Raw genomic sequence first — 14,432 nt, 5'->3', positions numbered from 1 at the left:
CGAAATAAAGTATGATTATTATTTTTCTAGGAAAACGAAATCTATGATTTGTATTCTACGGTATTCTCCTTATTCTTCTTATCTCTCTAGGAATCTGTGTGAGTAGTAAGAACAAGATTTAAACGCCCGAGGGACCATAGAGATATATACTTATAGAGCACTGAGCATAGGGAATACTATATAGAGCATAGAGCTATAGAGTACATAATATAATTGGTCAACGAGCTATAGAGCACACAGAATTTTAGAGCATAAGCATCCACTAGTGCATACCGCAGAGAGCATACCGAAACATTTGGACATATTGTACATTGTACAAATTGTAAATTGTACATTGTACAAATTGTAAATTGTACATTGTACAAATTGTAAATTGTACATATTGTACATTAAATATTGTACATACCTACTGGAGCCCAACCCATCGCCATACCAGCTAGAGAAGCCAGGAAGCCCACAACTATACCCTGGCACTGGACTAGGACAAGGTTACCCAAAATCAGAGATATAGCGTCCTTTGTCCTAAATATAGAGGGATATAGAGTACTTTGTTCTAAATATATTGATATATAGCATCCTTTGTCCTAAATATAGAGGGATATAGAGTACTTTGTTCTAAATATATTGATATATAGCATCCTTTGTCCTAAATATAGAGGGATATAGAGTACTTTGTTCTAAATATATTGATATATAGCATCCTTTGTCCTAAATATAGAGGGATATAGAGTACTTTGTTCTAAATATATTGATATATAGCGTCCTTTGTCCTAAATATAGAGGGATATAGAGTACTTTGTTCTAAATATATTGATATATAGCGTCCTTTGTCCTAAATATAGAGGGATATAGAGTACTTTGTTCTAAATATATTGATATATAGCGTCCTTTGTCCTAAATATAGAGGGATATAGAGTACTTTGTTCTAAATATATTGATATATAGCGTCCTTTGTCCTAAATATAGAGGGATATAGAGTACTTTGTTCTAAATATATTGATATATAGCATCCTTTGTCCTAAATATATTGGGATAAAGTGCACTTTGTCCTAAATATAAAAACATAAAGTGTCTTGATATAGATATATTGAGATAAAGCGTCCTTCGTCCTAAAATATAGAGATATCGAATCCTTTGTCGTAAATATTTTGAGATATACTGTCCGTTGTTCTAAATATATAGAGATTTAACTCCATTTGTCCTAAACAATTAATGTATTTTATCCTAACTATAAAGAGATTTAGTGTCCTTTGTCCTAAATGCAGAGAGATATAACTTCCGTTGTCCTAATTATAGAGAAATATAGCATCCACTCGTAGAGAGATAAAAAGTCCTAAATATTTATAAATAAAGTATTCTTTGTCCTAATGATATAGACATTAGAGATATTATGTGTCCTTTGTCCTAAATATATATATATGTCAGTTTTATTCCAACTGATGATTGGGTTAGATCCATGAAACATTTTGTCTTGGAAGAAATATATATTTAAACATCTAAAATGTATATTTAAACTGAAATTACAGGGATACAGGGATACAGGGGATACAGGGATACAGAGGTTAAAGGGGTTACAAAAGATACAAGGAATACAATGAATACAGGGTTAAAGGGTTAATAAATGGACTAAATCAACAGGTTAAAAGGGGGGGATGAATCAATGAATGAAAGAATGAAAAAAATATTAATATGAATGTGAACCTGAACACTGTTAAGCACTAGACCAGCTCCGACCATTCCCAGACCAGCAATAATAAAGGTCGGGAACACCTATATATACAATTATAAACTTATGTGAAATACAGAGATTGCTGTGCATTACAAAGATTAGTGTACATAACAAAGATTAGTGTACATTACAGAGATTTCTGTGTATTAAAGACACGGCTGTACAACAATACAGAGAATAATGAATGTTATAAGGATAGTTGTGCATTACAGACACGGCTGTACAATACGGAGATTAGTGAACATTACAAAGATTAGTGTACACAACAAAGATTAGTGTGCATAACAAAGATTAGTGTACATTATAGAGATATTGTTGTGTATTACAGACACGGCTGTACAATACAAAGATTAATGAACATTACAAAGGTTAGCGTATTACTGTGTATTACAGACACAGATGTACAATACAAAGATTAATAAACATTACAAAGACTAGTGTATTACAGACACAGATGTACAATACAGAGATTAATGAGCATTATAGAGATTGTTCTGTATAACAGACACGGCTGTACAATACAGAAATTAGTGAACATTACAGAGATTGTTGCGTATTATATACAGAGACGGCTGTACATTGTTTAGCACATTACAGCACAGTATACAATACAGAGATAAGTGAACATTTCGGTTCGTTCTGCAGTACATTGCAGTACAGTGACCGAAGATATAGTAGCGTTTAGTGAAGAGTGATGTATATGTAAATATATATTCATATATGTAGTACTTGAGTACAAGCAGAGATTGTAATACATTAAATATAACAAAAATCATCAAATGATTTTTTTTCTAACTCTGCTAAAAAAATCTGAAGAAAAAAATTCTGATTTCTACCATTCAGCAGTTTAAAAATTGATGATAATCTTAAAACAAAATATTTTTTAAATATTACAATATTTTGGGGTAATTTTACAAGAGAAATAATCTTAAAGTGAAATATCCTTTTGAAAATTTTTTTAAAGCAGCTTCGAAAACTTTTTTATTGAAAAACTTGACTATGGATGACTTTCTTCCAAAGTAAACATATATTACCATTTCTTTAAAAACTAAAGGATGGGGGGGGGGTTAGAAATAAAAGGATAAAAAAATGTTCCTCTATTTAAGAGCCTTTTGATCATTTACCTGACACGTGATACCAGATGTACATGATATAATAACAGAAATTATGTACGACACACCTTATAGCAGATGTACATGATAAAATAGGAATAATTATGTACCAGACACGTGATAACATATGTACATCTATACATGATACGAATGGTTATGTACTAGACACGTGATAACAGATGTACATGTAAACACATGATATGAATTGTTATGTGCTAGACACGTGATAGCAGATGTACATGATATATATTACGCATGATTATGTACCAGACACGTGATAACAAATGTACATGATACATGTGCTAGACACGTGATAACAGATGTACATGTATACACATGATATGAATGGTTATGTACCAGACACGTGATAACAAATGTACATGATACATAATATGAATAATTATGTACCAGACACGTAATAGCAGATGTACATGATACAATATGAATGGTTATGTACGAGACACGTGATATCGGATGTACATGATACATGATATGAATGGTTATATACTAGACACGTGACATCAGATGTACATGATACATGATATGTATGGTTATGTACTAGACACGGATAACAGATGTATATTATACATGATATGAATGCTTATGTACTAGACACGTGATATCAGATGTACATGCTACCTGATATGAATGGTTATATACTAGACACGTGATATTAGATGTACATGGTACATGATACATGATATGAATGGTTATATACTAAACACGTGATAGCAGATGTACATGATAGAATATGAATGGTTATATACTAGACACGTGATATCAGATGTACATGATATGAATGGTTATGTACTAGACACGTGATATTAGATGTACATGATACATGATATGAATTGTTATGTAGCAGAGACGTGATATCAGATGTACATGATATAAATGGTTATATACTAGACACGTGATAACAGATGTACATGATACATGATATGAATGGTTATGTACTAGACACGTGATACTAGATGTACATGATACATGATATGAATTGTTATGTAGCAGACACGTGATATCAGATGTAAATGATACATGATATGAATGGTTATATACTAGACACGCATGATAACAGATGTACATGATACATGATATGTATGGTTATGTACTAGACACGTGATAACATATGTACATGTATACATGATATGAATGGTTATGTACTATACACGTGATATACGATGTACATGATACATGATATGAATTGTTATGTACCTGAAGCAGTACAGACCACATTGAGTCAGATTTGACTGACTTATCACTTCTTGAACCGTGCATTTTAAAGCCTAGACATAAAAAATCTAAAAGTTTGGAATTGAAATTTTGCCACAAACTCTGATTTTCCTAATCCCTATATCTTTACAATCCTATGAAGTAGACGTTCAAGACTCTCTCAAACTCCTAATCCCTATATCTTTACAATCCTATGAAGTAGACGTTAGATATTCTAAACTATGAATTTAGTTCGATCAAATAATCTAAATTTGAAATATCAACGGTTTACACTATAGGGTTGAAAAGATATTGGGATTAAAAAATTTGAGTTAGTGGGAAAGACTCAATTCCTTTAATGATATTTATGCCATTCCAAAAGTGTTCAGACTTATTAATAAATAAAATAACTGTTTATAAAAGCACCCTCATTTTAGCTCCCAGCTAAAAGAAATTTTCTCTTTATTGCGAAGGTTCAAGCTAATTAGCTCGGGACAAAATATAATCTAAGAACGCGAGAACATTCGAAAAAAATAAATGCATTTCGTCTGAGAAAAATAACGTTATAGGTAGTTTTATGAGATGTTTGAGTGTTAATGTTATACATATTTCTATAATAAAGAAGCTTATGACAAAGCATGAATAAAAATAAGTTAATTTTAATTCTATTTTCACCGAAATTAAATTATTATTCTAGAATTATTATCCACCATTTTGTTTGAGGAAATTCGGAAACCAATTAAGCAAAATATCTTATAATTAACAACTAATTTTACTAAATAGAACTTTTGATTTCTTTACTGTAAATGAAAACGGTCAAAATATGAATGCGTCAAATATTAATGTTTAAACTGTTGCTTGCAAGTTGCTTATTTGATTTATTTACCTTTTATAGTTAGACTGCTCCCAACTTCCCAAGTTGTATTAACACGTACTGTTTATAATTACGATATTATTAAGAAATTTTTGTGTACTTTACTAACTATATATTAATATCGTATCTTGTACTTCACTTTAGTACAGACACAGTTTTCCGGAGCACTGTGTGTACAGAGGTCCTTTACACTGCAGAACAATGCAGTACAGTACACGGTCCTCTTCACTACAGTACAGCACGTCTAAGGAATCCCGGCTCTCTTCCTATAGTTCAAATCAGGAAACTAAATAAAGAATTCATTTTTAGAAAACGCGCGTAAGAGAGAAGAGATGAATTGAAGCGCACGAGAGATGCGCGCCAACTGACACAATATCGAGAGGGAAAGAAGGTGGTTTAAGATCTTTCCGAGATGGAGCGGAGAGATTGGAAGATGGTACAGTGGGACCCATAAATATTTGGAATAAAACGACATTCAAAAAGATGCCTTTTATTTTTCCTTTATAAATCATCTTGATAATCATTTGTATTTGTGATGTGATACACTGCACAATTGTTGTCTTTCATGCTCATTGACCTATATAAATAACACTATCTAACTCGAATTTAAAAGTCGTCTTCCTAGTCCTTAGATTTATGGCTCCACTGTATTCTATAAATGGAAACGGAAAGAAAGGTTTAGCGGTAAAAAAAAACTTAACTTTTAATTTGACCCATGTCATTTTATTTTATTATAATTTTTTACTGAAATACTTGATTAGCTGATTTCAAAGCAGGGCTCACATTATGTGAAATATTTCGAATGTGAAAAGGCCAGTTTATTTTATTGAATATTGTACTTGACACAGCTAATGAAGTGTGAGAATTTTTTCTGCGAGATGGATTAGAATATTTATTTAGCAATTTGTTAAACATTTTAAACAAATAAATCGATATTCAACACTTAAACTTTTATCCAATTACCTTCTTTGTCTCCAACCCCCTGGTCTTGTAGATGAATGAGGAGGAGAGGGAGGTGAGGGTGATGTGTGACCGATTACAAGAGCAAGCTATACTCATTCTATCGTCAGCTTGAGTGTATTCTTCAAACCTGAAAAAAATGCAAACTAATATTCATTTTCAGGGGAAATTGGTCGAAAAATAAATACTATCATAATTTTCGAGTTTATACTTTTCCTCGAGGATTGTTTCCATAATTTTATCGAGTAGTTTTAAGGTTGAAATATCGAGTAGTTTAAACATTATTATAAGGTAGCTTAAACAATTAAATGAACGAAAAAGATCGTTTTTGAAAAAGATTGTTTTTGAAAAAGTTCGTCGTTTCGTCAACGAAAGTAGATCTTTTTGTATTTTTGACGATCGTTAACGACGACAATTCCTTACCGATAGTTAACGACCTTTTTAAGACAAATAAATTTTTGGTCGGAAAAACCCTTTGATCAGAAATCTCTAAGATCAGAAATCTCTTAGATCAGAAATCTCTTAGATCAGAAATCTCTTAGATCAGAAATCTCTTAGATCAGAAATCTCTTAGATCAGAAATCTCTTGGATCAGAAATTTCTTAGATGAGAAATCTCTTGGATCAGAAATATCTTTGGCCAGAAATCTCTTAGATCAGAAATCTCTTGGATCAGAAATTTCTTGGATCAGAAATCTCTTAGATCAGAAATCTCTTATTAATCTCGATATAAATTTTTTTTAAATTAAGACTAACATTCATAAAATTATCTTCCAGAAAACAATTGAAATTAATCGTTATAAAATTTAGATTAGTTAGCGAGAAAAATCAATCGTTTTTTTGCATTTTAAAATTTCAAAACGATTGCTTCGTTATCAAAAACGATAGTTTTTTACAAAAAATCGAAACGCTCGTTTTAGAAAAAAGCGAATTCCGAAACGAAAAATTAATAAAAATAAAAATGTAGATGATGCCAATTTATTTTATTATTCTAGAAAGGGTCAAAATAGATCTTTTCTTATATTTCTTAAAATTAATTTATTATTTTCTAAAGAATTATCATTTATGAAACTATTGTGTACTTTATCATTCTTACTCACTTCATCGTGAATTTCATAATGAACGTGCTATAAAGTAATCATCGTGCTATACAGTTAAATTAGCTGTACATTAAAGCACGTGTGCTATGCAGTTTTGATTGGTTCCCGGATTTTCTCCAAAAAATTTAGCATATTTTCAAAATATTTTTTTTCAATTTAAAGGAAAATAAAATTGAAATCAACTTCTACTTTGTTTCAAAGCTTTTTTGATCTAGAAATAGCTTGAAATAAAACAAGTACACAAACGTTTCACAAAATTACCTATAACACTTTTATTTTGGTTCGCAGCAGTTTTTAGGACATAAATTTTCTCTTTATCGAGAAGGTTTAAGTCTTTTACGATTTGATTTTGTCCCGAGGTTTAGCGGGGGACAAAATATAATCTAAAGAAGCGAGAACCTTCGAGATATATGAAGAGAAGTCCAAAACCTTTATAGTTATAAATAGTTATTAAAGGTTTCTGTGAAACATTCAATAAAATGATTTGAAAAGAATTTTTTATGGATAATTAGATTTTCTAAATGATCATTTTTATTTTTAAATCTCTACAAACTTCATTAGGATATTTATCGTCTTTTGAGATGAAAATGGGTGAATTTGTTGACGAAAACTTCGCAGAGAGGGTGGTTATTTTATTTAATTATCCCGAGATACGTAAAGTAACATAATGTCCTTTTGTTGTGGAAATCATAAATTGAAAATGTTGTTCAAAGGGAGGTAAAAAAAGTTAATATCTTCTTATTTAGATAAAGACTCAAAAACGGATAATATAAGTTGCTGAAGGATTAATTGAAATTATACTGCAGTCTCTTTAAGTCTAAAATCTACGATCAAAGACATTAGTTTACTTGTTTAAATAAAATAAGAAAAATGTTTTCTACCTAAGACTGCAAAACTTTCATTTAAATTGCATGGTATTTATTTTTACCGCCTTTTGACCAACATAAACGACTTGATTTCCCAACATTAACATTAGGTTTTCCCAACATTAACATTTGGTTTTCCCAACATTAACATTAGGTTTTCCCAACATTAACATTAGGTTTTCCCAACATTAACAGGAGGTTTTCCCAACATTAACATTAGATTTTCCCAACATTAACAATCGGTTTTCCCAACATTAACATGAGGTTTTCCCAACATTAACATTATTTTTTCAAGAAAAAGATCGGACATTTTCACATCAAAAAACGATCAAAAATTGGTCTTGGAACCCTTGGTAAAGTAAAATTTCTTCCCGGTGAAGTATTTGTTAATAATTAATACATAAAAAGATGCAACAATTAACGAAGCCATAAAATACAAATCCCCCCCCCCTCATCTTCCCTAAAATCCCCCAGTTTTCCAGTTAAAGGATTTCCCTCTTTGATGTATGAAATAATATTTACATTTTGGAAAATTGAAAAAAAAATCTCAAATGAAACGTTCGTCTTCCCACTTCTCATTGCAAGATAACAAAGTTTCAGAGTTTTTGCAAAAGTGATTCTTAAAAATTGAGTTATGTCAGAATCTCCTTAAAATATATTCAGAGAGGTTTTAAAACAAATATCTGTTCAGACAAATATATTTTTTACTAGTGCCGGCGTTGCCCGTGCAGATTTAAAAAACACTTTTTAGGAAAAAAATTAGAATTTTGAAGAAATTTAGTTTTTTCAAAGAAACTGAAAACAACCCCTTAGGGGTTTTTACCCTCCCCCCCTCCACCCATATACTTGTATTTGATAATTAATGATATAAAATGTAATGAATGTATTATATTACACAGAATCAACTCAGCAATAATATATTTCTGTCTAGGTCGACGCTATATCACGGACTGTGTAGAGCTAAGGAAGAAAGCTTGAGCATTCTTGAAAATGTTTTGAAATTCACGGATTATACTGATCATACCAGATCAATTTATACCAGATCCATGGATACACCAGATTAATTTATACCAGATCCATTGATACACCAGATTAATTTATACCAGATCCATGGATACACCAGATTAATTTATACCAGATCCATGGATACACCAGATTAATTTATACCAGATCCATGGATACACCAGATTAATTCATACCAGATCCATGGATACACCAGATTAATTTATGCTAGATATTTTTTCACCATATCTATGTATACCAGATATTTGTACACCAGCTCCATTTATTCCAGATCCATGTATACCATATCCAAGTATACGTGAACCTAGTAAAATAGATCCAATTATACCAGACCTATATAAACCAGATCCATGTATACCATCTCCATGCATACCAGATCCATGTTTACCAGATCTTTGTACACTAGATTAACATCAATACCAGATCTTTATACACCACATTCATGTACACCAGATGCATGTATACCAGATCCAAGTATACAAGAACCAAGTATAACAGATACAAATATACAAGACCAATGAAAACGAGATTCAATTCATGTACATCAGATTCAGATCCATGTATACCAGATCCACTTATACCAGATCTATTTTTACACGATTCATGTACACCAGGATAATAGACCATTTTATAACAGATGTATTTAAAATTCGGTGATGGTGATGGACCAAACCTCTGTAGAGTAAAAAAGTAGATGTTAGTTCCACATTTATTGAAAATATATTTCGGTCTGGGTTGACCCTCGTCATCTGATATATTTAGAACCTTTAGATCCTTGTATATCAGATATATGTAGAACAGTGTATACCAGATATATATAGATTAGTTGATGTGATGTATTTAAGTACAAAAGAAAGATATCTGACGTCATTAAAATAGAAAATCCGCAATTCTTAGAAATCTGTGTAAAGATATATTTTCTTATGTTATTTAAAGTTTCAGTTTTCAACATGCCCCAACTCAACACTTTGCTTGGTATTTAGAATAGATCAAATTCACCAGTTATAAAGATTAAAAAGAAGAAAAGTATGTTTATTTATTGAAACATTTTTGTCTCCATCGTTTTTAAACTTTATTTATATTTCCTTTCTGAAAAAAAATAATGCTGACTTAAATTTTCCAAGTAATCAAATTTTTGCGTTTTTCGATGATTTGACACCTTTACTAGAATAATTTATTTCTACTAACAACGATATAAGTACGTTATGAATATCAATTCAAAGTTTTAAGACAGAGTTACCCATTAAGGACGAAACTGTAAAGACGACCTGAAACTCGTATAATATGAGGGTTCCATGGGTAAACTAAGTCTAATGGTTTATTTAATGATATATCAAAGGGAAAAATAAGTTTACAGTTGCAGGGACTCATTAATATTAGGATTCGTCTCTGAAGTCTCATCATTTGTGGGTTAACCTGTAAGTAATGTTCAAGACTATATTTTTCCATTTTTTCTATCATTGAAATGTAGTCAGGGTTTTTTGTTATAAACTTTAATCTTTATAAACTTTTTCTGAACTTTTTAAATAAAAAATTTAAGGTAAGCTCATGTTTTTCTTTATAAAGTATTGAATTGTGGCTTAAGTAAAATAAATCTTATCACCTTTTCATTTTAGTATTTCAAAGGTTGAATATCTGTTTGGAAAGTTTAAGTTTAATTAAATAAATGGATACCAGAAGAAAATCAATACAACCAAAGATAAATGTTGGCTTTAAGAATCATATACTTAACAAGAGTTAAAATAGCCTCTGGCGTTCTACGTTATTCCGGCACTTTAATTGAAATCTGTTTAAAAATGTTGTTATTCATTTAAGCAGTGCCAAATAAATTTTATTTATTTTTTATAATTATTATACTTTTTTCGAAAAAATTAATTCAAATTCATCCACAATCACAATTGAAATAAGAAGCGAATATTTATAGAAATCGAGATTACAGCGTTATGGTTTAAGCCCGGTAACTAACTGCAGATCTAAAAGCGGTAAATTAACCTGGAATTGGAATTAATCTACTAAAATATACATGGACTGAATCCACGTTAAACTGAAGTAAATTTCACGCAAGTTAAGAATCTAAAATCTTTAAAATCATCACGCCTCTTATCAAAGAGCTATGGAAAAGAACAGAACGCGTTGAATTTCTAATATGTTACCGAAAAAAGGCATTGAGTCTCTGCCACAAACTCTGATTTTCCAATTACAATGTCTTTACAACCAAACTCCAAAGACCTTAGATATTTCCAACTATGGATCCTGCTCGGTCTAATAATCTAAGTTTGAAATATGAAATATCAGTTTGCAAAGACATGGTATTAGAAAATTTGAATTTGTGGCAATGAATCAATTCCTTTGCTTTTCTCATACGTGCGCTTAAAATGAAAACTAGAAATTTTACAATATCTCATAAATTGAAAATTCTTATTTACTTTAAGTTCGCTGAGAACAGTAATTAAATCGACGCTTATTTTTCGTTATTTTACATCTTTAGGGTGGAAATCCCCACCTTCCTCATTGGAAGTAAGGGGGAGGGTGGTTTATTTATGAGTTTTTGGCACAAACAGAAGAAAAATGTCAATTTTGGGCCGGAACAGTACGACTTTGTGCCGTCGTAGCTTCTCTGATTTTGACTTTACGCACAAGTCGGAGAAAAACAAATTTTTATATAAAAATTAACAAAAAAAGAAGAAGGAAATTTTGAAAAATTGTTTTCTATTAAGAGCAATTAGCAAAACTTCTAAAAAATGTTCATGAGTTGAAATGGAGATCCTAAGAACTGTTTTTTTTGTAAAAAAAATTCAAGATATTTGTGAACTGCTAAGTTTTAATGGTATTAAGTTGGGACCAAAAAAAAATATACTTATGCTTGTTTGTCTGAGGTCTAAACTACTGTAATTCTAGATGCACAGCAAACAAGAATAAGTAAAACTCTTAATATATACAGTGGTAGACGATTGAATCGAAACATTGTAGACGACTTTTTTATTTAAGTTTTACAAGTTTACAAGTAATTAAAGAGAAGCTTTTTATTTGACAGGTTCTCTTGACTTCTACGTTTATGTGTATCTATGCTGTATGAGAGCTTGATATAAATCAAAATTGAAATCCTATTTTTATCGATTTACAAAAATTCAATATTTCATTTATGCCTTAACTTGGACTGATTCTTAAAAAATAGTTTTTATATCTGGGAGGATTAGACACTTAAAAAAATAAGAGGATTTGGAAGAGCTCGGACGAGAAAATGAGGAGAATGTGGCTCAGACGAGGATTTGCTGTGGCTGGCCTTCCAACACTCTTTAAAGTGATCGGAAAATATCTAAAAAAAAAATTGCAACATTTGAAAAAAAAATATTTTTCCGAATAAAGTAAAAAGGCTTGATGTGGTTCCTCAATGATCATTGATCAATTTACAAAATTAGAACATATGCCTGAAATGCCAAACAGTGCAAATTATCTAAATAATTTCAATAATTCATTTCACAGTTATACACAAAGCACCCTAATTGTACACACAGCACACTGCTAATTTAAGTAAATGATTTAAAGGAATACGTCTTATACAGGGTTACCCACAAAGGACTTTAGAGACTAGACTGTGCGGAATGATACTGTCTTATGCCTTATATTCACGCTTCTCTACAACTGTAAACTTGTTTCTTTCTTTGACTAACCATTAAATAAACCATTTTGTTAATTTATCTTAACCAGACAAAATCATTTAATCTCGTATTTACAGTATAATCCTTGGATGGTAACCCTTAGCAATAACATAAAGCATAGAAAAAACCATGTACAATGTCCATAAAAAATGTAAAAATTTTAATATAGTCTTTGTAAAGGATGCTTTAATTTATTATATAGAGAAGCCTATTATGAAATCTAAAATATATATAGATATTTTTTACATTATACAATGCATAGAAGTATTAAGTATGTGTAGAGGGAAAAAAAACCTTCACAAAACTTTCCTATAAACTTTCTGTGTTTCCTCTCATTTTCTTGTCAAAAAAGTGCATATTTTTTTCTGTGTGTTTCCTCTCACTTTCTTGTAAAAATGTAAAAAGTGCATATTTTTTTCATATTTCCTGTTATTCACTCTTTTTCTTCTTCTTCATATTTTCTCTTAATATTTCCTTCTATCCATTCATTCAAATACTTTGCTGGATAACTTTCTTTCTGTACCTATCTCTCTTTATAAATTCTTTTCTGTAAAAAACCCAAAAGTACAAACATCTTTATGTAAGAGCTAGTCTTTCATTTCAAATATTTTCCCTCTTACATTAGGCAAATTTTAGGTTTAGATACCTTCTCCCTCGTATTCCAACCTGAAACTGCGTGTATCTTGAACCCTCTAGAAGTTCTAGAAGAGAATATAAATAGAATGAAGAGTAGATCTCAGCTGAGAAGTTTTCTGACGTAATAGCCGACATTTACTGGTTTCACCACGTTTTGTGAGATAAAACCCGAGGATGAGAGGCCGCGGGTCCTGCCATAGACATTATGCGCCGATAGACAAGAAAGATATATAATCCTAGGCACCTTTTACAGACATTATAGGCTTTATACAAATAAAATAGTCCCAGACGCGCACCTGTCAAATATATAAAGACAAATAACTGAGACCTGGCATAGCCATAGATATTAAGACAAATAGGATACATTGATACCACTGAACTGCCATAGTTATTAGACATAGATTCTGACAAATATTATAAACCATTGACGAAATGTAGAAAATTGTTACATAAGAAACATTGTTCATTAACATCAATGGAAATTTTTTTCAGAAATCCGTCTTATATTTACAGTCTTTGGTACATGACCTTCGATCAGGGGCCACACACACATTGTGATTTACCACCCACACGACCTTCAGGGGCACATTATAGGGGCCAGACAACCTTTAGAGGCACATTATAGGTGCCAGACAACCTTCAGAGGCACATAATAGGGACCAGACAACCTTCAAAGCAACGTAAAAAGCTAAACTTTTAGGTGATAGAAATTGTGACTTTCCCCAATTACGTTGTGACTTGAGCTGATGTTACCAAATACAAAATAGTTACCACAAAAATTTCAGGGGCTGGATTGTTTCTGATTTTTATCAAGGTTTTTTTTACAGGGTGTTCCAATCCACATGGGGATTAAATGACGACTTCTATATCGTCTTTGTTCCAAGCGAGATTATTTCACAAATATAATTTTGTAGCATCACAGTCGAAACATTCAAAACCGAAAACTAGAAATTTTCTAAACGTGGTCTACCATTTTTTCACCTGAAAAATTGCCGGAGATATTAAGAATTTTGTCCAGATACCAGTTAATTGTTAAAATGTTTTATATTTCCGTCAGTTTTAAAAATATAAAAAGAAGGTAGATTTTAAAAAGCGTATTAGACGTTCAATCTTTTTTTTGATTAATTTATCAATTGTCGGAAAACAAAGACGATTTTCAGGTGGTCTCTTAATTCTCAGAAGTACACATACAGTCCAATAATTAACCTTGCAAGTAATACTTTATCTCTCCTTTAAACAAAACTAGCAGAAAAAAACTTGTT

General features: G+C 31.0%; 1 long non-coding RNA gene across 1 annotated transcript; it reads right to left on the bottom strand.

The window, feature by feature from the left end:
- Nucleotides 1-1,699: 1,699 nt before the first annotated feature.
- Nucleotides 1,700-13,334, bottom strand: LOC111701602 (uncharacterized). The gene is made up of 5 exons (XR_002765228.1): nt 13,201-13,334; nt 5,891-6,017; nt 4,940-5,213; nt 4,057-4,127; nt 1,700-1,770 (listed from the first exon to the last, which is right to left on the bottom strand). It is a non-coding gene; the product is annotated as an uncharacterized LOC111701602 (long non-coding RNA).
- Between the last annotated feature and the right edge of the window lie 1,098 nt (nt 13,335-14,432).

Source organism: Eurytemora carolleeae, unplaced genomic scaffold (assembly GCF_000591075.1).
Source record: "Eurytemora carolleeae unplaced genomic scaffold, Eaff_2.0 scaffold371, whole genome shotgun sequence".
In the NCBI taxonomy this organism is placed as follows: Eukaryota; Metazoa; Arthropoda; class Copepoda; order Calanoida; family Temoridae; genus Eurytemora; species Eurytemora carolleeae.
The sequence above is the reverse complement of the archived record's forward strand: the minus strand, read 5'-3'. Positions and strand labels throughout refer to the sequence as shown.